General features: G+C 40.8%; 1 protein-coding gene across 1 annotated transcript in view; it reads left to right on the top strand.

Moving 5' to 3' along the window:
* The window catches only part of DSCAM (DS cell adhesion molecule), a 753,301-nt gene that overhangs the window by 349,083 nt on the left and 377,782 nt on the right, over nucleotides 1–26,436 (top strand). The gene's annotated exons all lie outside the window — the stretch shown is intronic.

Raw genomic sequence — 26,436 nt, 5'->3', positions numbered from 1 at the left:
TGCTAATCTGGGATCTGCCATTGCTCAGTTAGCAAAGGCATGGAGAATCAGGAGACCTGGATCCTACTCTCCTCTTCTGTACTTTGGAGCAAGTTACAAATTTTGAGCCTCAGGAGTCTCATCTCCAAATGAGAGGATCAGGTATGGATGATCACTTCAGTTCCTGTTCAGTCTTTGAACATATTATGCTATAACACAGTATTTTTTAAAACAGATTGTGTATTAGTCAGCTATGTTTGCAATAATGCAGTGTAACAAATAGTCCCTAGATTGAAAAACATTTACTTCTCTTGCTTTTGAGTTTCCTGTCTGGCTGGGTATTGGCTGACCTCAGCTAGATTGGGCTGGACTGGGCTTGTCTCTAGGTACCAGACTGAACCAGGTTGGTTCCACTGATTCTCCTCCTCCTTGAGCCAGCAGGTGTGTGGGGTTTGCTTCTCTTAGGGTAGATCCCAACTTCATCAGAAGCATGTCAAGCCATGTGAACACATTTAAATCCTCTGCTAGCATGTTCTTGGCTGTGAGTCATATGTCCAAGTCTAATGTTAATGGCACTGAGAAATGCATACTTTCCACCATGCAAGTCTGGTAAAGGGAGGGAACAGTGCTGGAGCGACCACAATCTAGTATCCTGAGTCTCCTAATTTAATTATTGATCCTCCCACGAGCATGTTTTAGCATACTTTAAAATTGAGAAAGGAAAAACTAGCTTCTGTGGATATTGCAAAGGCAAGAGAGAAAAATAAGAAAAAAGAAAAAGCAGTAGTTTTTCTCTAGTAAAGTACTTTATTTCTTATCTCAAGAAAATCCTCAATCTGCACAAAGTCAAGGTATTTAAGTGTTTTTCCTCCATTCACTTCTAACTTCTCAATATAAATACTAGGTTAACAGCCTAAAAGCTTAACACAAATGCCTGTTAGTCAGTTTTGTAAAGTGAATAGGAATATAAGCATGGTGCAGAGCCACTGTAAATCTGGTAGAATAATTAAAACATTAAAGTATTTCATGCTGTTGTCACCTGTAATCACGAGAGTAAGACTGGTGTAAAGCCAGTGAAAATAGTACCCGTCTTCTGTATGCTGGTGTTTGTTATTAAGATACCACATTTCCTAGTTCTTGATTTTGCCAGTAGAATTATGTTGACCCAAATGAAAAGTCATGATGGCTAATGTTATTTTACTTTTTAAAAATAATGATGAGCTCCATTTGGACATTCAGGTAATGATATAAACCTGGGCTTTATTGTGATAATGAAGGAACCCGGTGATGAGTGGTGGAACCCTGGGCAGCTGACTTCCCCAGCGAGACACAGATGCAAACACAGAGCCCCCAGGTGTGGAACCCTGTAATCCATCTGTGGTTTCCACCCTCTCACTTACGGTGAGACCATATAAACATTCTCTTTAATTGGAAGATGTTACAGTATTGCCAGATAATGAAATATTGCTGAAATAAAGGATTTTCAGCAGCTTTACTGATCCTCCGTTACAGTATAAATCCATAGACCAGGCAAGGAACATTATGTGGATTTATGCCCATAGCAATACAAATTTTAATTAAAACCCTGTTCAAAATTTTTATTTTGGAATGAGTTAGCGGTTTATACTGGTATAGTAAGTTGATTAGGTGAAGTATGTAAATTAGCCAATACTCAGAAGATCCACAGAGTTTTCCAGTCGTTGATACAGAGTTCTACTGTCAACAGCACCACACAACTTACAGATGTGTGAGCAGACATAAAGAAAGAAAAAACTAAGAAATCTGCAGTGCTGATTTATGCATCTTGGCATTTCACCATCTACTAGATTACACGAATAGGAATTATGATCCCTCTGCTGTTTTATGTGCTTTAGTTTCACGTACACACACACACACACACACACACACACACACACACACACACACACTGGTGGGAAAAGTAGGGGTTCATAGATGCATCATGTATGGTTTCTTGCATCAAAGAGTATTGTGCCATTGGGGGAGTCTAAACATTAATCAAAAATTAAATAACTCAGAGATTTTGAATTGTATTTTATTCATTTAAAAATATTTAATACATAAGTAGTACATGCCCATTTTTGAAAAACTAGGAGATACTGATTAGTAGAGCAAAAGATAAAATAAACTAAAATCACTCTAATGCCACCAAGTTAAGGTGGAGAGTAGGACCATTTTGGTCTCTACAACTGGACTTGTTTTTTTACATATGCATATAAGTGCATATGAAAGTTCTTCACATAGATATTTTACATATATATTTTATAAGGAATCACACATTATCTAACATTTTATGATGCACTGTTTTTCTCACCAATAAGTTATGAATCACCTTTCTCTATTAACAAATATATTTGTATAGAAATTCACTCTTTCTGCAAAATATTTTTGGTCCCTTTCAATGTGTCCTGCCTTTGGTAGGTGAGATAATTCAGTTTTGCTCACAACCTATATCCTCTGGACCTACAGTGTAGAGAATAAGACAATCATTGGTAAGTAACCAATAAGTAAGTGCATAATTACGAATTGTGAAGAGTGTTATGAAAGCCAGATAGAGATGGGGTGCTAGGACAGAGCACCAGGGCAGGTGGGAGTATGCAGATGGGTTGACAAAGAACTCAGGAATAATTCACAGAGGGGGACCCACCTATGCAAAGACCCTGAAGCAGGAGAGAGGTGGGTAAGTAAGTAAAAGAAGATGTACAGATGACCACGGTGAGCCAAAGACTGAGGCTTTGTAGGTCAGGGCAAGGAGTTTTAGTTTTATCCTACACCCCATTCATATCTTTCAGGCGAGAGAGGGGAATGATCTGTGTTTGACAACAGGAAGTTCATGGGTGGCTTTGGTGTGAGGAAGTTTAGGGGAAGCAGAGGAAGAAGGAGCCACCGTGAAGCAGGTTGTGCCGTAAATGGCTTCATAAATTTGCAAGTATGGATCTCACATTATTTAACCCTTCTGCATATTGTGGGCTATTTACTGTCTTTATTACCAAAACAAAGCTGAAAAAAAAAAGATGACAGACTTCTGTGTCTCAGATAATTAAATCACAAATGATAATCTGCCAGATGGAGTCACAGGACTCTAACCCAATGCAGGGCTCTAAAGCAACTGGGGCCCTGGGGTGGGGAGGGTGCTGACCAAGGGAAAGACTGTTCCCTTCAGGGGAGCAAGTGCATACTTGGGGCTCTGCCTGCCTGGGGCAGGCTCTCGGGAAAGAGGGCCCTGAGGCTGGCTCCTCCTAGGAACCCGGGGGTCAGGGTCTATACCTGGTCTGCCTTGAACTCCGACAGACTCTCCATTTCCTCCATATTTGGGTGGGTCATCTCCTGGGTCCAGCATTTCTTGTGCTCAGATTGGTAGGAATATACGTCTAACTGAGTCGCGTCTAACTGAGGCGGCTCCCCCCACCTGGTCCTATTCTGGGCCCCAGACCTCCATCAGAAGAGTTTCTTCAAGGCTCCGGATGGCCCAGTGTAGCAACATTAATGATAATCTATTAGTGATAGGAATAACTAATACATACACCAAGGATTTTTCAAAACAAAGTCCACACATCAACTCATTCAGTCTTCTTTACAATTTTACAAGGCAGTTCCTGTTTTATAGACTGGCAGTGAGGCTCAGAGGGTTAAGTAAGTTGCTCAATGCCACACAGCCAGGATTCAAACCTAGGCCTTTTTGGACTCCAGAGCCTTTAACATTTGCTATTAACCCTTTCTTATGATGCCTCTCTCCATGTGTGAGAACTGTCATTGAGTTGAATAATGAGTCGGTTTCCAAGGGTAGGGATTTTGGGTGCCAATCTCATGGCCACTTATGTCATGAATGTGGCAGCTCCATGTCCCAACAACTTAAGTTTTCAGATGATTTCCATCCCGTAGCCTAGGTTGCTTATAGTAAGAAAAAATGCTTCTTTTTCCATATTTAATATGGTTTTCCTTAAACAAGATGTCTATTTTATTGACACTCGCCTCACCTGGCTTTCCTAAGCTTTGAGCTTGTCCGTGCCAGTGCTGGGGGAGGGACCTCCTGGATCACTGCTTTGAAGAGGATGGGGTCCTTACTGATGTCAGTGGCAAGGCCTCCCTCCTCTTTTCTCCCCCTACCCACCCATCAGAGAAGACCTTGAAGGGTTTGGAGGTAAGAGACCTTCTCCAAGGACTCAGCCACAGTGGAGAGCTAATTGTTGAGGACAGCAATCCTGCCCAGTTCCTGCACTGGGACAGGGTGCAGAATGAAGCTTTGTGCTTGAGGACGGCTCAGTGGCTCTGCTGTGTGCAGGGGCTCAGAATTCCGCCAGCATGTGCCTGAGGTTCCCGACACACGCACACTAAGGCCTAAGTCCTGAATTCTTTCTGTCCAGACACCACAAATGCTGCTCCCAGCTTCATCTAGACCACTTTCGCTGAGTGTGTCCTACTTCTAACTTGATCTTTCTGACTTAACACTAGTTCATCTAGCTTAGTAACTGAACAGTCTGACCCAGGCTTGGTCTGGGCTGGAAGTATTTTCTTACAGGGATCTTTGAAAAGTGGTCTCCTAACTTCTGATCCTGTTTGCCTGTGTATATGTTAGTGAAGCTAATAATAACTAATTATTGGGGCATTTACAGTCTGCAGTCACTATCACAGATGCTTTAACGTCTATTTTCTCATTGAATTTTCACAACATCTCCATGGTGCAGGAGGTAATATTAATATCTCTATTTTAGAAGTGAACAAATTGGGGCCCAGAGAGGTTAAGCAATTTGCCTAAATATACACAGCTAATGCATGGTAAACAAGGCTGTTGCTAGTCTTCATGACAACTTTGTGAAAGAGAAAAAAGGTATTTCAGGATACCTCATTTTCATCTGTCAAAGAGTTATTGGAATATACTGATTTTATTAGAAACAGGCTATTCTATTACCACCTTCCAGAAAAAAATGTCATAAAAATATATGAATTAGGATGTTAGTATTTGCATTGCGAAGGGGTTAAAGCCATGAAGACTGACCCCACCAACCTGGCACTTTGCACTTACATTTACTGCCTCATGAGAGAATAAAGGTCTGCTTATCAAAAGGTGCCAGAAGACACACCGATTCTTTTTTTTTTTTTAATAAATTTATTTATTTATTTTTGGCTGTGTTGGGTCTTCGTTGCTGCGCGTGGGCTTTTCTCTAGTTGCGGCGAGTGGGGGCTACTCTTTGTGGCAGTGTGCAGGTTTCTCATTGCGGTGGCTTCTCTTGTTGTGGAGCACAGGCTCTAGGTGCACAGGCTTAGTAGTTGTGGCACTTGGGCTCAGTAGTTGTGGCTCATGGGCTCTAGAGCGCAGGCTCAGTAGTTGTGGCACACGGGCTTAGTTGTTCCATGGCACGTGGGATCTTCCTGGACCAGGGCTCGAACCCGTGTCCCCTGCGTTGGCAGGTGGATTCCTAATACTGCGCCACCAGGGAAGCCCCGACACACTGATTCTTAGGAGCAAAAATTTGTTATCTCAATCAACCCCCATTCCTTCTGCCCTTTACACCAAAGGAAGGCCAAATGAAGTTTTCCTTAGGGCGACATCAGAACTCTCACTTCAGAGGCACTGTGTAGACCCTGCTCATGAGTTCCTGTTACCAACAATGATATGTCCAATAACTAAATGCTGATGGGACTTTGACATTGAGGTTGGCCAAGCATGGTACAATTGCATGCTTCTATTTGGTGCCATGATTTTTGAGCCTTCTGAAAATGTATACAGCCATTTCACCATATCCAAGGGTAATTGGTTTCAGGACGCCTTGCCAATACCAAAATCCATGGATGCTCGTCTCATATAAAATGGTGCAGTATTTGCATGTAACCTACACACATCCTCCCTCCCTTATGCTTTAAATCATCTCTAGATTACTTATAAAACCTAATGTATATTAAATGCTGTGTAAATAATTGTAAATACAATGTAAATGCTATTTAAATACTTATCTGCAAAGGAAAATTCAAGTTTTGCTTTTTGGAAATTTCTGTTTTTAAAAAAAAATATTTTCAATCCACAGTTGGTTAAATCCACAGATGTGGAACCGGTATTTGCTCTGTGTTGGATTATTGGTTTCTCTCGTTCATTTAACTCATTCACTATCTGTTCATTCATTCACTTATTCATTCATTCATCAACTCAGTAAATGTTTGACAGCCTACTGTGTGTCAGGCACTGGTCTAGACCTTCAAGGTACCAAGATGGACATAGCATATGATCTTTGCCCTCAAGAAATCTATATTCTAGACTAGTTTTGCCTTGGACAAAGTCACAAGCTATATTTTATTGTGTTTGGTCATTAAATGAGATTACAGGACCTTAGGGTTAAAAAGGACCTCACATATCATTTTGTCCTCCTCATTTTAAGCTCAGTGATGTAGTGGCTTCTGCAGGTCACATGGCCAGTCTGTGGCAGAACTCAGATTAGATCCTATGTCCATAGGATTCTAGTTCTTGATCTGTTACTGCTGCCAAAGATTTAACTTTTATCAGGTCCTGGACTTGGGGACCATCTGCCAGGGCCCCAATCCTGGCTCTTCTCCCTGGGGTGGGACTTGGGAAAGTCACTCAACCTCTCTGTGTCTCAGTTCCTCACCTTGAAACTAGAATTATAATAGAGATCACGTGGGATTCTCACCATGATTATGGGATCATTCCTGGAAGCCTCATGCCTTCCTATGGGCGCTTGGCAAAGCTTGTCTACTACTATTATTGTATTGTTATTGTTGTTGTTATTACCCCTATGACTGTGTGACCACCTCGTGTGGTCCAGAGTTTGAGTTCTTCCCTTTGGGATTCTCAGGGTAGGACACTCCACTGCAGAGCACCCCTTGTCTAAAAACTGTCCTGTACATGAGCTGAATGGTGACCACACTGTAGAGCCCACTTACACCCCTTCTGAAGAAAGCTGTCTAGAGACCATCCATTAAAATAGTTATTTAATTCCACATTCTTGAATTTGATCATTTTCAGGAATTCTGAAAATAAATTCCTACTCTTTTAGTCAAATGTAATCCATTTTTGTGTCTTTAGGTACTACTTATTATTGGTACACAGTCTATCTGTAATGGTTGTAGCACAGTATTTCCCAAAACACAGTCACAACCCTCTCTCTCTCTCTCTCTCTCTCTCTCACACACACACACACACACACACGCACACACACAGACCAAATCCATTTGAAAAACGATACAGTGCTTTCTTGGAAACTCAAAATTTACACTAGCTATTAAAATCTCTGGAAAGTAGTGGGGTAGTGAGGGCTGAATTCTACAACTTATTTCAGCAAGAAGCACAGCTCCGGGCCAACTTCGCGGGTGTGTGAGCCATGCGGTCACACAGGGCCACGTGCTTAGAAGGACCCAGTGATCAGCTTAATGCTCTGCTGTTGCCATCTTGAAATTCTTAATAATTTTCCAAAAACAGGCTTGTGCGTGTTTACCTTCCACTGGGCCCTGCGAGTTTTACAGCAATCCCTGACATCCCATGCAGATCCCACAGACCCAGAATTGTGCCAAACACAGTCTCTGGTGAGACCCCAGTTCCTGCTTCTGTTTGGGGCTTGCCTGGTCCCCGGGCACGCTCAGCTTCCTGCCATCTGGGTCAATGAGAGACAAACTCAACAAAGAGTGAGGAATCTATCTTGCATGTTAAAAATATGCACCAGATTTCCAAGTCTACAATGTGTATGCACACACTACTGAATACCAGCATGAAGCAAGGCTGCTGAACACCTGGCCAGATAGAATACAACCCAGCCTTGTTTTCAGAACCAGAGTTCTGGATTTTCCCACAAAGGACTATACCTGGTCATTTAAGTGTGATTTGTATAAGTTAAACTTTTCAAGGGGGACATTCCCCAAATTCATCTTTATGAACTCCTAAGTTATGACTATTTTTAGATGCATTGCCTGTAATTGATACAGAAGCACTTTGAATTGGCACAAAGATGAGTTTAAAAATTCTACAGATTGGTGGAGAGATGGACATATTGATCTGTGGAACAGAATAAGAGAACCCAGAAATAGGCCCATACACATATGCCCAACTGAGTTTTGACAAAGATTCAAAAGAAATTCAGTGGAGGAAATATCATCTTGTTTCTTTTTTTCAGTAAATGGTACTAGAGCAATTGGACACCCACAGGTAAAAAAAAAAAAAAAAAAAAAAAAAAAAAATAGACCTTGCATCTTATACAAAGACTAATGGGTCACAGACTTAAATGTAAAATTGTAAAACTTCCTGTTTTGTTTAATGCATAATCCCAACTAAAGCAAACACAAATTATCGAATGTGAAAGCCTGAAAGGAGTTTACAAGTCACCTAGCAACTAGCCTGTCCTCCACATCTAACAGCTATGGACAGGAAACGGCCGGCTCATGGGGTGTCCTTCCAGCCAAGGTGCTGTCCTTCAGCTCGGCAGCCACAGAAAGCCCCCAGGGTACCGTAGCACCTTGCACCTCAGCCACTAAATCTGAGAACTGGAAAATACCAATTCTGAAGTAATGTCTCCCTATCTCCTGCCTAATGAAAAGATGGCATCTGTGCCCTTGACATTCTGTCATATTATAGCTGATCCATCCCGTCATCAGAGAGCTTTCTAGAGCATCATCGGCGGGGGGGGGGGGGGGGGGGGGGGGGATGTGGGTCTTTAGAGAGAAGTAACCCCAGGGTCAAACTCTGTCTTCATCTTTGACTAGCTCCAACCTACACAGGAGCATAATTGTGGCTACTTTTCAACGTTACAAGAAAATAACCTAATAATTGGTAGCTAGACTAGGTCTCATGGATAATTTTGGTTCTGGTACGCTCTCCAGATCTTGGTGTGATGTGTATCAGGTATTCCCTGTGACACCTAGTGTATTGCTGATAATCAATATAAGTTTATTGAGTATAATAAATAATTATGCAAATCCAAAAGTCCTTTCACTTCTTCATGCACAGGGCGTATTGGAATCTTGTTTTGTAATTATAATTGAGGTGCTGCGTGTTATTTTGTTTAATTATTTCCACTCGATGGCCTGATTAGGAAAATTGCTCACATTGTTTTCCTTGCATAATGTGCCATTACTGAAGAGTCTGGGCCCCCAGCCTCCAGCTAAGCTTCCATCCAGAAGTGAGCACGGCCTTGCCAGCCTCCAGCTAAGCTTCCATCCAGAAGTGAGCACGGCCTTGCCAGCCGCCAGCTAAGCTTTTATCCAGAAGTGAGCACGGCCGTGTCAGCCTCCAGGAGGAGGTGGAGTTCAGCCACTTGATTTCCAGGCTCTAACTTCAAATAATCTGTTTTTTTAAGATAGGTGTTTCGGTCAGTCCAAGACACTGGAAGTTGACGTACTATTTCACACTTGCGGATGTGTTCCCATTTTTTTCATCCTAGTTTTGGGCATGTTGACATTCTTTCTCTGCATACCCATTGTTTGTTCACACATGCTCTGGCTGTGTTAGCCGAAAGGATGGAGGTTTTCTCCTCTGACTGTCTGTCAGCATGACTATAAATATATTCTCTCCTGGTGGACTTGGTGAGGCAGTAACATTTGAGAATAGGCGTGCCCTGCTGCTAACTTCCCACGTGCGTGCAAATACTCTTGACAAGGAAAGTAGTGATGAAATGGTTGGTAAGAAAGTTATGGAATTGCCTGGGCTGAGTAACTTTGGAGTTAGGACAAGAGCCCAAGGGAAGGCTGGAACGAGGGACTGAGTTAGGAAGCAGCGGGAGCTCCAATATGCCCTGAAAGTCACCAGCTTCTTCCAGGTGAAACCTTGCGGCCTTGACTCTGGCGATATCATCGAGTCCATTGTCCAGTCCAGTGCTGAGACCGAAGGAGCAGTAGGGACGATGAACCCTGGTTCTGCCAGCAGCCCACAGTGTGAGCAAGCTTCCCAGCTTTTCTGTTCTTGGTTGAGCATTGGATTTTAGGAAAATAGTCTTCCCGAAGACTACTTCCTAAATAGTCCAAGAAAAGTAAAAGCGTGTGCAAGGGCTGGAGAAGGGGGCGGTCCAAGAGGAAGCAACAGCGGCAGTGGCCAGGCCTTCCCCATTAATCCGCACGGCACCTCGAGCAGCCGGTGCCTCACATGCCACCTGCGCTCATTTTGTTTTCGGTGGATGCATTCAGGAAGGAGCAATATGACTGATTATTTTCTGTGCCTGCAAGGTGCTGCTAATTAGAGGCCAATAGAAAACATGCAGCAGTGATAGCAGAAATTTTGCCTTTCACAGCTGGGAAAGAAGTGTGAATAGGAAGGGCATGTGTGGTCCAGGTTGCATGAACAGGCTTTGTGTTCAGACAGTTGGGTGCAAACCCCAGCTCAGCAGCCCTGGACCTCAGGCAAGCAACTTAACCGTTTGGGCCTCAGTTTATTCAACTGTGTAACAGGGATGCTCAAACCTAGACCATAGGGTTCCTGTGAGGTTCAGTAAGTCGATGGGTGGCAGAATGAAGGCTGTCTATTATTTTATTTTATTTATTTTTTTGCGGTACGCGGGCCTCTCACTGTTGTGGCCTCTCCCATTGCAGAGCACAGGCTCTGGACGTGCAGGCTCAGTGACCATGGCTCACGGGCCCAGCTGCTCTGCGGCATGTGGGATCCTCCAGGACCGGGGCATGAACCCGCGTCCCCTGCATCGGCAGGCAGACTCTCAACCACTGCGCCACCAGGGAAGCCCAAGCCTGTCTATTATTATTTGCCTTCACTATACCTACCCATGGCTCATTTTCTGGCTTCATTAATGAAAAGGGGTATTCTGCATTAAGGTTAGAAAATTACCTTTGGCCTAGGTCCTTGCAGGCTGAATAATGGCTCCTCCAAGATGCCCACATCCTAAATTCCAGGAACCTGTGTACGTTACCTTATATGGTAAAAGGGACTTTGCAGATGTGATCTTGAGATGTGGGAAGATTATCCTGGGTTATGTGGAGGGCCCTAAATGTAATCTCAAGGGTCCTTATAAGAGGGAGACACGAGGATCAATGAGTGGCGTGGGGATGCAAGCAGACATGAGCGATGGCCGAGCAGACAAGGTTTGTCGCAGCCTCCATAAGGTGGGGGACACAAGGAACAGTTTCTCCCCTGGAGCCTCCAGAAAAGAACAGCCCTGCCGACACCTTGATTTTAGACTTCTGGTCTTCAGAACTATAAAAGAATAAATCTGTGTTGCTTTAAGCCACTATATTTGTGGTGATTTGTTACGGCAGCAAGAGGAAATTAACACACCCTATTACGTGAGACTTCAAGTATTGTAGATGGAAGTTTTTCTGAAAGTTATTGCATAGTATCAGTCTTTTAAATCTAAGCATGAAGGCGGGGCAGGGTAGCTACCCTGATTTTGTCTGGCATAGATGCTTCGTGCCCTGACCTTGCTTTATTTTGAGCTGTTAATTTTCAAACTATCAAGTCCTCCTGCTGGTCTCCCCTCCTCCCGGCTGTTTCAGGACTTACTGCTGCCCCACCCTCATCACCTTCGGTGGTTGTACAAGTGGATAATCATAATAACAGAGAACACGCACTTTGCCGCGTGCTCAGCCTTACGGGCGTCACAGGCTTTATTTCACGTGACCCTCCAGCAAGCCCTTGAGGGGGAAGCTATTTGACCCTATTTACAGATCTTGAAACTGAGGCCCAGAGAGGCCAAATGGGCATTGATGGCCACCTGGGATGAAAATGGGAGCTCAGCCCAAGAGCCCAAGCACTGGAAACTGTTCTGTGATGCCTCAGCATCATCTTCCAGACAACGCTGGCTTCCTAGAGCTGTGCCTAAACGTTCTGAGCTGGGCGGATTGAAGATGTGGTCAGTTCCCCATCAGATGCATGTGCATGGAGTTGTTTAGTTACATCAGTGCTGACTTTGGTAACTAGTGGGGTGGCAGTAACCATCACCTCATGTGTAGGAAGGTATTCTTTAAACTATTGGACATTATGGAAATATTCATTTTTGTTCATTTGTATTTTGCATGAGCACTTAATGACTTTTGTTTGAGTTGCTCTGAAAGCTCTTTTCTAGATCATTCTTAACCAGGTATTAGTCCCTTTCATCCTTACAGGGTGAAATTCCTTTAAGGACAGAGGTCATGCCTTTTTGTCTTCTGTATTTTAGCATCCAGAGCAGAGCCCAGCACAGAAAAGGCCTGGAGAGCGTTTATCAAATAACTAAAATAGGTAACGTACTCCTTGGTGTTTAATAATAGCCAACATTCCTTGAGGACCTTCTGTGTGCGAGGTGCTCTCTTTGTTTTAACCCATTTGATCCTCTAATCAACATTATGAGGACCCAAGCTACAAGGGGTTTAGTAGCTCTCTAAATTATAGGTGGCAGCCCTGAGATGGGAGCCCAGGATGCTTGGGTCCAGTGTTTGCACTTTGAAACTGGATGCAAAACTGCCTTTCTATAAAGTCTGTAAATGTAATGCTTTAAATGATATTTTGCAAAAATTTGCAAAGCTACAGTTTTGTTTGCAATGAAATACTTTTCCTCTGATGCCATATAATAGCATCTAAAGTTTGGATATAGCCATAAGCTCCGTGAGAGCAAAAATTTTGTCCTGTTCACCAATTTATCTCCCTTGCTGAGTAAGCCCAGAACCAAGTACATAGTATGTGCTCAATAAATATGTGTTGACTGTAAAAATCATCAGGTCACAGGAGGTAACAATGATACTCGTGAAAGTGCCTAAAATGCAAGATTTCTACACACTGATGCAATTCCTGTTTTACTGTATTTTATTTTTCTGAAGAAAAGGAGTCCTGTGATGTGGGGTGTGTCTAGGTGTGTGTGTGTGTGTGTGCATGTGTGTGTGCACATGGGCACATGTGTATCGGGCCATTGTTTCAAAAGGGAAGTATCATGATATTCCCACACTAAATAGGGACATTTGCTCCAAAGTAAATTTTATGTCTCATATCTCATTTGGAGATAGTTTTGTCTCCCTATTTAGTCCTGAGTTATCTTAGACTCTATAAAAAAGCCCACAATTGCAGTCTAATAATTGGTCATAAAGTAAGATTTGCAGTCATTGTTTATACAGCTGAGGGCCAGCACCTTTGTAGAGAATATGGAGAACATGTAAATCTGTGGTCAAATATTTATTTGGGGGTAACACAGAGGAGAAGCATGCCCAGCCTGCTTCATTACAGTGTCAGAGGTCAAAGGAGATCTCAGGAATTTAGGAGGCAGGTTCGCCTTCATAATAGATCAAACTAAACAGAACTCAGAGGACAGACGAGAAGGATGGGGGTGAGGGGCTTCCCTTCTGGACGGAGGAGACAGTGTGGTTCCAAGTATAATTGGTAGAGATAGAATAATTCAGAATCAAGATTCTGTTGATTCATCCATCATTTAGAGAATTCCCTTTGGGAAACCGGGGCTTTCTGCCTGGAGTGCCGATATTCGCCTGGAACGCAATACTTGGCCGACTTAATTCAGTCGTGTCTCCCATCAAATCTCACAGAAAGAAAGAGCAACAGCAGGCAGTGCACAGCAGACAAAACCAAGGGAGCCTCGCTAGCTTCTCTTTTGTTTCATCTGATACACTCATGGGGGTGAGGACCCATGACATCCCCCCACTGATGGAGCGGGTATAGGGGGTGCAGATCTGCCCCTGCCTACTTTCCCTGCATCTCCTGCACTGTAGAGATATCCAATCCAGTGCGGCAACTTGACAGCCTCGTGGGACCAGGAATCTCAGTCCCCAGGGTTTCCCAGGGGATCCTGACATTCACATCAAGGGGCCGTGGTGTCTGGCAAAGCTCTCTACCTGAGTCCTGACCTTGGCCTTCTGGGATCAGGGAAGCGATCCTGATGGGAACTCTGGCTTCTGTTAACACAGCTGATGGGCGCCTCTGAGGATTTCAGGAGCCAGGGCAGCAGCCGGGGGGGAAGAGAGTGGCCCTGTCCCCCCAGCTGCTCCTCTTCAGGAAGCTCACCGTGTGGAATCAGTGAGTCTGGAATGAACATGAGGGCTGTTTGTTAACCTCAAACGACTAATGGCATCAGATTCCAGGGCTGACACACAGGGGTGATGGTGATGTTTTTCCTGCTAAGCATAACTCCTTCGTAAGCACCTCCACAGCGGGGTCTAGTGCCTTTGCACGTTGGGCTTCTTTCACGGTGTTAGCCAAGTACCAATGGAGAAAGACCAAATGTGGGCTGCTGTGTTGTCTGGGTTTGACCGAGGAGAATGACTGTGACTTTTCCTCATTTGTGTTGCTTTGGGCCCACCACAGGGAAGCCTTTTGGGTTGTCAGGTTTACTGTGGTGACTCGCTGCTGTTCCCAGGAGTAGAGATGAAGTCTCTCTGGGCATCTTCCCGGTGCCCCAGCCCTTCACGTTTATGCCTCTGGAGACACCTCTGGTTCTTCACTTGATCCTCATGTCCTGGGGCTCTTTCTAGAACCATTCTCCTAATGACCTCCAGATTTAAAAGTGAAACATGGCCCTTGACAACTTTAATAATGTTATTTACATTGTTGTCATTTAAGTATTTATAGTGTATTAAGAGATGCCACATTCCCCAAATATCTTAGCAAGTAATAGCAGGGATAGAGATACTCTGATCTGCTTCACCATATGAGCTGCTTTCCACCTGTGAAAGTACACACAGGGACCACCTAGCCAAATGACAGAGTGGCCAGTGCAAGGGTGAATACACCGAACAAAGGAGGTGACAACGGTTCTAGAAAACTGTCCATCAGTCTTGTGAGGTGAGACCACATGTGACTGTTGAAGGCAGACTTAGCCATGCAACTTAGGTTAATGGTGCCTGCAGCCTTAGCCACTGGGGAACCAGCCCCCAGATAAGATCCTGACCTCTGCATGGGCTTTACTGGACATGATCCTGGGCTGATCTTCCCTTCCTGTGCAGCCCATGGAGTAGACCTGGTCTTGCCCCACTCTCAGGCCTGGGCCCACAGTTGTCCACAAATGTCAAAACCAACTGCAAGGTTTAGAGAAGCTGTTTTTGACCAGCAGACAAAGTGATCTTTCTGGAGACCTCAAATTTCTTTGAAAAGATATCCTCCCTTTTGCCAAAACTCATGTATATACATATATAAAAATATATATACGTATATACATGCATACCTAATATAGCTGATACACATATACATATATACATTTAACATATATACATATAACATGTATAAACATTATAGAAACGTATATTGTTCATGTATGTATCTATATGTATAGATAGATAGATATGTTTGTGTACAAGATTCAAAGTAAATATATACTTTAAAATTTAGTTAAACAGAAAAAAATTCTGTAATCTGATTATGAGTTTATGAAATTTAAGGACAGAGAATTTTAATCCCTGCCATGGCATGAACTTTTTTCTTAACTTTTTACCCTTGCATTCATTTAAGTGACCCACTGTTATTTACTGTATGGTAGGATCACATTGATGTTGAAGTTTTGACTGACTTTATATTCTAGAAATAGATATTTTATCTTTAATACAAAGTAAATCGTATTCATTTCCTGTGGCTACCAAAACAAATTACCAAAAACCGTGTGGCTTAAAACAACAGAAATGTATTCTTTCACAGTCTGGAGTCCAGAAGTGTGATATCAAGGGGTTGACAGGGCCATACATTCCCTGATGACTCTAGGGGAGGGTCCTTCCTCGCCTCTTCCAGCCTCTAGTGTTTCACAGCATCCTTGGCATCCCTTGGCTCATAGATGCATCACCCAGTCACACGGCCACCATCTTCTCCTTGTGTCTTCACATCATTTCCCTCCGTGCATGTCTATCGCTGTGTCCAAATATCCCCTTTCTATGAGGACACCAATCATCCTGGATTAGATCCCACCCTAATGACCTCATGTTAACTTGATAATCTCTGTACAGACCCTGTCTCCAAACAAGGTCACAATTTGAGGTTCTGAGGTTAGAACTTCAACATATTTTGGGGGAGAGAGGACACAACTCAACCTATAACATAAGTTCTAAACGGAAAAAGAAAAGGAATATATTTTCAATGATATGTCATGCTGCTCAGGTATCTGCATATGAACAGTGTTCCAAGTTTGGTTATCCATGCATACAAACCTTTAAACTTTACATTTTTTGTAATAATTATTTTTTAAACTTTACATTTAGACTTCACATTTTTTGTAATAATTATTTTTCATTTTAGTGTATTTATTAAAGTGGAAAACTGATATTTGCTATTTATAAAAGCAGTGGGAAACAAATGAAATGTAAGATTTTGTCTGCAACACTTCTCTACATTTTTACCCCAATGTCCCCTCTCCCTCTGCGCACACAACCATACACTCCTGGATCATTGACCAGTAATAGTAATAGCAGAAACATTTACGAAGTGCTATTATTAATTTTATTTTTGTCACTGATTGTGGCCCAACTGGAGGCCTTCAAGTTATGCATGCATGTTTTCAGGTCCGATTCTGGCTGGAAACTGAGCTACAGCTGATTCTGAGGCTGAAGGGGGATCTTCTGTAACACGCTGGCGCCTTTGTGCTGGCTGGGGTCTCCTGGTAAATCCTACCATTTCAGGCTTAGCTGCAAATATTCCCCCACGGGATGCTCTACTCTACAAATGTCCTTATTTGAGACATGGCCTGTAGTTAGCACTTCATTACAATTGCTTAATTTTAGGGCAACATGTAGCATTCATTTATTCTTGTAAATTTTTGAAATGGAGAAATCTATATTCTGTTTACATACGTTTCCTCTCTCTCTCTCTCTGTCTCTCTCTCTCTCTTCTTATGGATAATGAATCAACTAAACATTAGTGATTTTCCTTGTTAATAAAGACCAGTGTACAATATTTCTATTTAAAATGTTCATTAGTGGAATTAAAATTGGGAGCAGATACCCATTTGATATAAAATGCTTCCAGAATCTCACATATGCCACTGCCTGGCAAAGTCAGAAAAGGCTAAATAAATTACCCAGGCAATACCTTCTATGCCCTCTGGACTTTAATGCCTTGTTAGTGTCTAAGGTTACAGAAAAAAGAAATGGAACATTGGGGTTGCCACGGAGACATCCAAGTCCTGTCAACACCTCTTGCTCTAATAATGACAAATGATACTTATTACATCAGTGCTAATTTCATCAGATTCTGTTCAGATAAAGATACTTAACCTTTACTGATAAAATTGTGTCCTTATAATTACTTAGTAAAAGACCTTATTAGACAACAGTATTCTATAGATGCACATTTTATTGAGGTTTATTGCATGTTATATTGATGGGGTATTTGAAAGTTTGCTTTTTTTTTTTTTTTCTTCAAGACCTTTAACTATTGGAAAACCCTGCAATGAGATTTTGGTTTCTGCGGCTGCCTTGTTTGGAAAAACATTAAAAGTGTGGTTTCTGCAAGTTGTTACTTAAAATCCTAAATAAAATATAGGAGGTTTTTAAAATTAGACATTGCTTTAAGCCTTTAAAAAGAAGGTTTTCTCTCCATGCACATGAAATTAAAATAGTCAAATACCTTACACACCTTATGGACTTTTAGGGCATACGCCCTCTAAGCCAGTCATCTTGGATTAAGGTGCACCCCAATGACCCCATCTCAATTTAATTAATTACATCTGCAAAGACCTCATCTCTAAATAAGGTCACATTTTGAGGCACTGTGGATTAGGGCTTCAACACAGGAGTTTTGAGTGAACAGTTCAACCCCTGACAACATTTACACTAAGGTTCAAACCTGTGATTTTCTCTGTTCTCCCAACTCTCCAGATTTCTGATCCTCCTTGCAACAAGCAGTTCCATAAAGTTCAATTTCACTCCTTCAGTTCTTCAGGATTTTAGTTTTTTTTAGTTTTTTAGTTTTTTTAGTTTTTTAGTTTCTTTCCATCTTTTTTTTTACATTGAAGTATAGTTGTTATAATATTAGTTTCAGGTGTACAGCATAGTGATTGAACATTTTTATAGATTATACTCCATTTAAAGTTACTACAGAATAATGCCTGTATTTCCCTGTGCTGTACACTATATCCTTGTTGCTTTCCATCTTAAAAAATCCCACAAAAAAACCACTAATTTTCTTGATTGTAAATATAATACATTCTCTTTTTAGCAAATTTAGAAGCATTTGAAGATGACAAAGTAAACAAAAACACAGACCCTCAATCACAGATCTTGAGACACAGTCAAGTCCATGTGCATGATTGCCTGTTTCTTTTTAGTTCTTCGCATACATACAGACTTATTTTAAAATGAAAACGGGAATTTTTACATACAATTTCTTACCTAGTTTATTTCACTAATTACTGTGCTTCGATTATTTCATCAAATTATGCAATATTCTCGAAAACATGAGTCTCGTTGAGTTATAAAGTCATTATAATGGCCTCCTATTGTTTTGTGCTTAATGTTTCTGTTCTGTTTTCATTCACTTATGTCCTTTTTTTCTTAACTTTTTGTATATGATTTTGTTTCCATGCCCACTTTTACTCTAGGGATTTGAAAGGCATGCATTTGGTACTTATTCTACTAATGATTACTTTCAAGTTTTATATAGCTATATGCAAATTTATTTTTCTAGTTATAAATGCCAAGAATAAAAAGTATCTATGTGTTTCTTGAGTGTGAGGTGAATAATCTAGTATGCTTTTAATTTTGTTATTCTTCCTGCCAGTGCCTTGTTTCTATAGCAACAATCTGAGACTTTACACAATGATGATTGTAGCAGAATTGTTTAGTCATTTTATTGTTTTACAAGCATACCAACGACACGTATTTTGACCTAATTTATATTTAACTGAGTTTATTGGAAGTCATGCAATATATTTTTTAGTCCTCTGGATATAGAATTTGCTCCGAGAGCTGTATATTTTGCTCTATTTATAGATAACTTGTTTTTAATCAACCTGTATGATTAGAAGACAATTCAAAATGTCTTCAATATATGTTTGAGAATGCTTTTATTTTCAGTAAAATTACCTGATACCTGATACTTTATGAGCTCTACCTGGAAGCACAGGATTTGTGAGTGCCTGATTATTTTTTTTAATTTCCCTTTTTTATTCTAAATTACTGAGATTTATGAACAAAGTAGGTTAGATATTCATTCCCAGTTCTTAGTTTTTAATTGTATCAGTGTTTTCATTTTTACTCTTAATTGTTAGTGAAATTTTTAAGTTTCTTTTATCCTACCCATTCAGTTTTATGTAATATTTTATCTCCTATTCACAATGTTTAGTTCAGTAATTATGTTTTTGGCTCTACCCAATCGATTTGCCCTTATCCCAGCATGTCCCTTCATTTCAGCAGGTTATTCTAGTATCATGTGTGCAGTGCCTTTTCTATCTATGCTGGGTTAATTATTTAGACATTTTCTAAAACCATCTATTTTTTTGTACTGTTTGCTAAAAACATTCATGCTCTTGCTCTCCAGGCCTGGAAGTCCAGAGCAAGGGAGGGCTTGTCTTCATTGAAAATAAATCCCATGTTCTTGTGGCTATAGTTACACTTCACCTTCCCTGCGATGTTATAAAATTCTAGGTCCAGCTATAGAGCTATGATAAGAATTGGATTCACAGATAACATAGTTTATCTGAGCATGTTCATCTTTAGTTTGAGCTTCAGTCAAAACTAACTGGTTCATTCAAACATGATCCCTTTTATTTTTATTTTATTTTTGGCTGCATTGGGTCTTTGTTGCTGCACACGGGCTTTCTTTAGTGGCAGCAAGCGGGGACCACTCTTCGTTACAGTGCGCAGGCTTCTCCTTGCAGTGGCTTCTCGTTGCGGAGCACGGGCTCTAGGTGCATGGGCTTCAGTAGGTGTGGCACACAGTCTCAGTAGTTGTAGCTCACGGGCTCTAGAGCGCAGGCTCAGTAGTTGTGGTGCATGGGCTTAGCTGCTCCGCGGCATGTGGGATCTTCCTAGACTAGGGCTCGAACCTGTATCCCCTGCATTGGCAGGCGATTTCTTAACCACTGCGCCACCAGGGAAGCCCAAGATCCCTTTTAAACAGTGTGGTTGCTCAGGTAACATGACACTTTAGAGTAATTTCATTGAATCCTAATGATGGCCATCATCAAAAAATCTACAAACAATAAATGCTGGAGAGGGTGTGGAGAAAAGAGAACCCTCTTGCACTGTTGGTGGGAATGTAAATTGCTACAGCCACTATGGAGAACAGTATGGAATTTCCTTAAAAAACTAAAAATAGAACTACCATACGACCCAGCAGTCCCACTACTGGGCATATACCCTGAGAAAACCATAATTCAAAAAGAGTCATGTACCACAATGTTCATTGCAGCTCTATTTACAATAGCCAGGGCATGGAAGCAACCTAAGTGTCCATCAACAGATGAATGGATAAAGAAGATGTGGCACATGAATACAATGGAATATTACTCAGCCATAAAAAGAAACGAAATTGAGTTATTAGCAGTGAGGTGGATGGACCTAGAGTCTGTCATACAGAGTGAAGAAAGTGAGAAAGAGAAAAACAAAATACCGTATGCTAACACATATGTATGGAATCTAAAAAAAAAAAAAAAATGGTCATGAAGAACCTAGGGGCAAGATGGGAATAAAGACGCAGACCTACTAGAGAACGGACTTGAGGACACAGCGAGGGGCAAGGGTAAGCTGGGACAAAGTGAGAGAGTGGCATAGACATATATACACTACCAAATGTAAAACTGATAGCTAGTGAGAAGCAGCCACATAGCACAGGGAGATCAGCTCCGTGCTTTGTGACCACCTAGAGGGGTGGGATTGGGAGGGTGGGAGGAAGGGAGACCCAAGAGGGAAGAGATATGGGGACATATGTATATGTATAACTGATTCACTTTGTTATAAAGCAGAAACTAACACACCATTGTAAAGCAATTATACTCCAATAAAGATGTAAAAAAAAAAAAGAGTAATTTTAGTAATTGAGTAATTCCTACTCAATTAGGAATGTTCATATAGGAAATGAAAATATGGATGCCAGAGTTATGTATGTTGTCAAATACCTGTACTACATCAGACCAATGACACCGTTCCAGATGATAGACTGTTAGGTCGAAAAATCCTGGAGGAGCATTATGCATTCAGAGTCCTTTGATTTGCACATACAGTAGTAGCTAATTACATGAGGCGTTCTTGAATTTTTAAATTATATGGCATTTTTTCACAAAATGTTCATTAAATAATGATATCTTAAATGGTATGTACATTATTACCCTTTCTAAAAATATCCTAAATTTAAGCTGAAAGCATCTTGCTCTATAATCTGGCCAGTAGAGAGTAACTGAATACTCTTACCTAAACATTATAACAAATGATTGTAATTTTTCAATATAGTATCTTTATAATTTTCTTTTATTTTACTAATTCAATCAATCCAGTTGATCTTAAGATCAATCCCTATAATTTTCTTTGCAAATAGCTGAATGTGATTTTGCTCCCACATTCCGAAAGAGCCTGCAAAGCTATTATTTTTCATTTAGATCTTACTTTGTCTTGAAATAGCAAAAGTATGTTTCAGTCCTATCTCCATACTATATGCCTGCTTATTTTAGCAAAACAACAAATTTAAGCCAGAAATGACCAGAGGAATGTGTTTTGTTTTTGAGATGTAAATTCAACAAGCATCTTTTAAGCACCAAGAACTTACCAGCTACAGGATTGATGTAGGGCTTCCCTGGTGGCGCAGTGGTTGAGAGTCCGCCTGCCGATGCGGGGGACATGGGTTCGTGCCCCAGTCCGGGAAGATCCCACATGCCGCGGAGCGGCTGGGCCCGTGAACCATGGCCGCTGAGCCTGCGTGTCCGGAGCCTGTGTTCCGCAATGGGAGAGGCCACAATAGTGAGAGGCCCGCGTACTGCCAAAAAAAAAAAAAAAAAAGATTGATGTAGACCAGGAAGTTGGGACAGCGAGTTGAGACAAGGAAGAAGCCAGCTCAGAGTGGGGTCATCAGAAAGACTCCAGTGGAACAGGGAAGTGGAAGGGAACCTATCCTTGAAGGACAGATAGGAATTGAAGAGTTATATCAAAGATGCAAGTGCAGGAAAAGAGAATCATCTCAATGTCTAGCCAAAGTAGGACTTTTCATGTTATATGTGAACTAGAGTGTGCAGGTCATCTTGTTGCAAAAATATGTTTGCCTGCTGGAGAGATTGGTGCCTCTGGATTGTGAATCGCCTCTTATGCCAGTTTTAGGAGTGTGAATATAATCCTTTGTACGGAAGTTCTCGCACTTTTCTCCACCTAAAAAAAGAAAATCTGAGTTATGAAACACACATATTATTAATAAAAATGGGTAGTATTGTAGAACTTAAATCTATACATGCTCACAAATTTTTATTTGTCAATTTTACCTCAATAAAGCTGGGGGGAAATGTGGATAGTATGACAGGGATGCATGGCATGGTTGTGCCTTCCTGGAGGTGGGCGTGGGGTGGAGGTGTGCATAGGAGTCGAGGTGGAGTAAGTATAGTGAGAGGAAGTGGCCTATAGAGTGCTAGAAGTCCTCCCAAATGCATTTGTGAAGGGCGACCCCGGGTGATTTCTTTGCCATCACAGGGATGCGGGCTGCTGTGCAGATCAAAGCTCATTTCGTCCTCTGGGTCCTGGGCTGCTTCCCTGTCCAGGCCTGGGACAGTTCCCTTGTCCTTCCAGGATGCTGGAGCTCTGTTCTGGTGCTTATCACGGCCTCCCAATCAACACACCCCACTACACTGAGCTCCTTGCGAACTTCTGGTCTGTCTCCGCAGCATCTTACACAGGGACCGTCCAATCCTAGGCGGCTCTTTGCTTTCTCCACCATTTATTCATTCCCTCCTCAAATATGTCTAGAACTCAGTATAGTAAAACCCCATTTGCAGTATGAACCGTCTAACCATGGTGCTGCCACCTCTTGGAGAGTTCTGTTAAGGACACCACAGATGACAATACCTTTTATGTTCAGGCATGTTACTGCTATTTTGTACTAGAATTTGAGTCTGTTAAGTCCCATCTGTCTTTTCTCTTTTATAATAACTATTGTAAAATCATGTCTACTTCCTTAATTGCAAAACCTTTGGTTAAAAAATTATTTTTGATGATAATCTTTAGTATTAATATTAATAAATAAGTTTTATTGAGCGCCTAACATGTGCAAAACATGTTCAGAACAAATTGTAGGGGATTCTGTTTCTCCTGAGTAGTTTCTTCCTTTGCTTCCACTAATCATCCCTTATGTCTGTTGACTTGATTCTGGAAAAAGTTTCAGGTGTACATCACAAATTCTGCTATATGTAACTATGGATATATTTTATTGAGAGTAAGAAAATATCCCGTCAGTTCCTCGTGAATACTTATATACTGAATAAAGCCGGAACTATTAAATATCTCTTCCTTCTTTTCTCCTGTGTCTCGACAAATCTCTTTACCTTTTAGGCCTGATGATTTCCCAGTGCTTTATCAGAACACTTTGTAGCCTTAGGCAGGTTTGTGTTGGCAGGTGAGTTACTTCTTAGAGATCTTCTCTGCACTTTGTAATAATCTGAGATTTTTCAACACATGCTTATGTTGCTAACTGGATCGGTGTATTTCAAACTGCAGGTTGCAACCCATTGTTGAGTATGAAATAAATATAATATTTCAAGACAAGCATTAAATAAAAAGATATAGAAGAGAAAAGGATGGGCTAGACATCTCAGAGTGCATCTCATGCAGAAAGAGGAAATTGTTTAGGAACATTTTGCATCCCCACAAGTAACACACTAGAGGTCCAGTTATCCTACTTCTTCACCAACACATTTTAATTTTTGCCCCTCTAGGAGCTGGGCAGGGGTATCTAATTGTGATTTCATTTTGTATTTCCCTGATGATCCTATTAATCACCTATTAATATACTCACTGACCATTCATTTGTACAAATTCTTTGATGAAGTGTCTGTTTAAATATTTTGAATATTTTCCAGTGGGAGATTTGTCTTCTTAGTACTGAATTCTAAGGTTTCTTTATATTTCTAGATACAAGTCCTTCATCAGAAATATGCTTTGTAAATATTTGCTCTTAATCTGCAATTAAACTTTTCATTTTTTTATAGTGATTTTGGAAGAGCAAAGGTATTTAATTGTGATCAAATTTGTTTTTTCAATTTTTTCAATTTTTTAAAATTTTATTTTGTGTCCTTAATAAAACATCTTTGCCTAAGTCCCTTTAAGTATCTTCATTGTTTTCTTCTAGAAGTGTTATAGTTTCAGCTCTTCCATTTAGATATGTGATCTACTGTGTTAAATTCTGTGTATGATCTGAAGTAATAATTAAGGCCCATTTTTGGCATATGGATATGTAAGTTATCTTGCATACGGATAGCCGCATCTTCCAGCACTATTTTCTGAAAGATTTTTTTTCTTTCCCACTGAATCTCCTAGGTACACTGGTAAAAAGATCAATTCATCGTGTATGTCAGTCGTTCTGGACTCTATTCACTTCCATTGACCTGTATGGGTTTCTTTTTTATGCTGATTATATACTGTCTTGACTGCATAACTCTAAAATTAGTTTACGTCCTTCAAATTCGTTCTTATGAAAAGTCGTTTCAGGTAGTCACCATCTTTTGAATTTCTTTACAGATTCTAAAATTAGTCTGTGAATAGTCTTCTGAGGTTATGATTGGAATTGTGGAGAATCTAAGGATAAAGGAAGAATTGACACTTGAACAATACTGAGTCTTCTAACCCATGATCATGATTTAACTTACCATTTATTTAAGTCTGCTTTCATTTTTCTCATCTATATTTTATAGATTTTAGTGTATAGATCTTGTGTATTCAAAATATTTTCCCTGTGTGTTATATGATTTGTTCTATTATTAATGGTCTTGTTTTCACATTTTAACTTGTAGTTGTTTGTTGCTAGTATATAGAAATGCAATTTTTTTTTTGGTAACTTGGTTTTGCAAGCTTGTTAAACTCCTTTTTTAATTCTGATGTCTCCTCTGGTAAATTACCTAAGTTTTTATGTAGACAGTCATGTCGCCTGTGAATATAGTTTTGCTCCTTGCTTTCCAATCTACATGCATTTTATTTGTTTGCCTTTATTTCGTCTTCTTTTCTGGGATTTTTTTGACCAGGTAGAAAATTCTACGTTGATGTTTTTCTTTCAGAGCCTTACAGACGTCACTCAGTTGTCTGTGGCTGGTATAGTAAAGCTGTTGTCACTTTCATTATATTAACTCTGGCTCATTTAAATATTTTTTAGTACTGGATTTCAGCAATTGGGTAACCATGTGTCTTGGTGTTATTTTCTTCATGCGTCTTTGGTTTAAGCTTCATTGCACTTAGATTACGGCTTTATCATCTCATGAAATTTTGAACTGTTTATTTTAATATTTCCTTAAATATTCTTTCTTCAAATAGTTTCCTGTCCTATTTCTGCCTTTCCTCTCTTCCTAAGTCTCTCATTACACATAGTCTATACTGCTTGATATAGTCTCACAGATCATCAATGTTTTGTTCATTTTTTTCAGTCTTTTTCTTTCTATATGTATTCAATTTTGAATAGTCTTGCTATGTTTTCAAGTTCATTGATGGTTTATTCTGCATTGTCCAATGTGCTATTAATGCCCATCCAGGGATAATTTTTCATTTCAGATATTCTGTTTCTCATTCTCTAAAGTTTCAGTTCCATCTAAATTATATATTTTATTTCTCTTCTCATTTTTTCCTCTACCTTCTTGAGTAAATGCCATGTGTTTATAATTGTTTTAATTTTTTTCAGCTATTAATTCTATCATGTAAGTCATTTCTCAGACTGTTAATATTCCTGCTTTGGGCATGTTTAGTAATTCTTTATTGGATGCCAGACATGTTGAATTTTATGCTGTTGGGTGCTGGGTTTTTTTAGTTTTCTTTAAATATCGTTGAATTTTTTTTTCTGGTATGCCATTGAGTTACTTGTCATAACTGTGCTTGTATTAAACCCTGATTTTAAGTCTCGGTATGCATGATTACAGTCTAGAGCTGATTTGGCCCCCTTGCTAAGGCAATACCAATGCACTCCTGTGGCTTCCACTTGGTCCCCTCTGTAGTCGGGTATGGCTCAGTCTGGACGGTGGAGACACAAACTATTCCCAGCTCTGTGCGAGCTCCAGTGATTGTTCTGCCTATGTCATTCTGATTGTTCTTTCCCCAGCCTCGGGTAATTTTCTCACAAACGGTTACAGAAGCGTTGTCAACAGTAGACTTGGAGGACCTCTCTGCAGAACTGGGAGTCTGTCCCTTTTGTTCACTTGTTTTGTGTTGCTCTCAGCATACTGATTAGACGCTCTCTGCTAGGAATGCCTGGGGGCACTCCTTCTGCTCTGTATTACTTGAGGTATTACCCTGACCAAAGCCAACGCTGTGGCTGGACCAACCCTTGTGAGTCTTATGATCGCAAGACGCCCTCTGCCACAGCCAGGGAACTCTTCAAAAACAAAGTTTATTACTCACTGGTTCTGGAGGGTACACGCCACGTCCGGGCCC

The sequence above is a fragment of the Orcinus orca genome, chromosome 5 (genome assembly GCF_937001465.1).
Source record: "Orcinus orca chromosome 5, mOrcOrc1.1, whole genome shotgun sequence".
Lineage (NCBI taxonomy): Eukaryota > Metazoa > Chordata > Mammalia > Artiodactyla > Delphinidae > Orcinus > Orcinus orca.
This window is presented reverse-complemented; position numbering and strand designations above follow the sequence as displayed.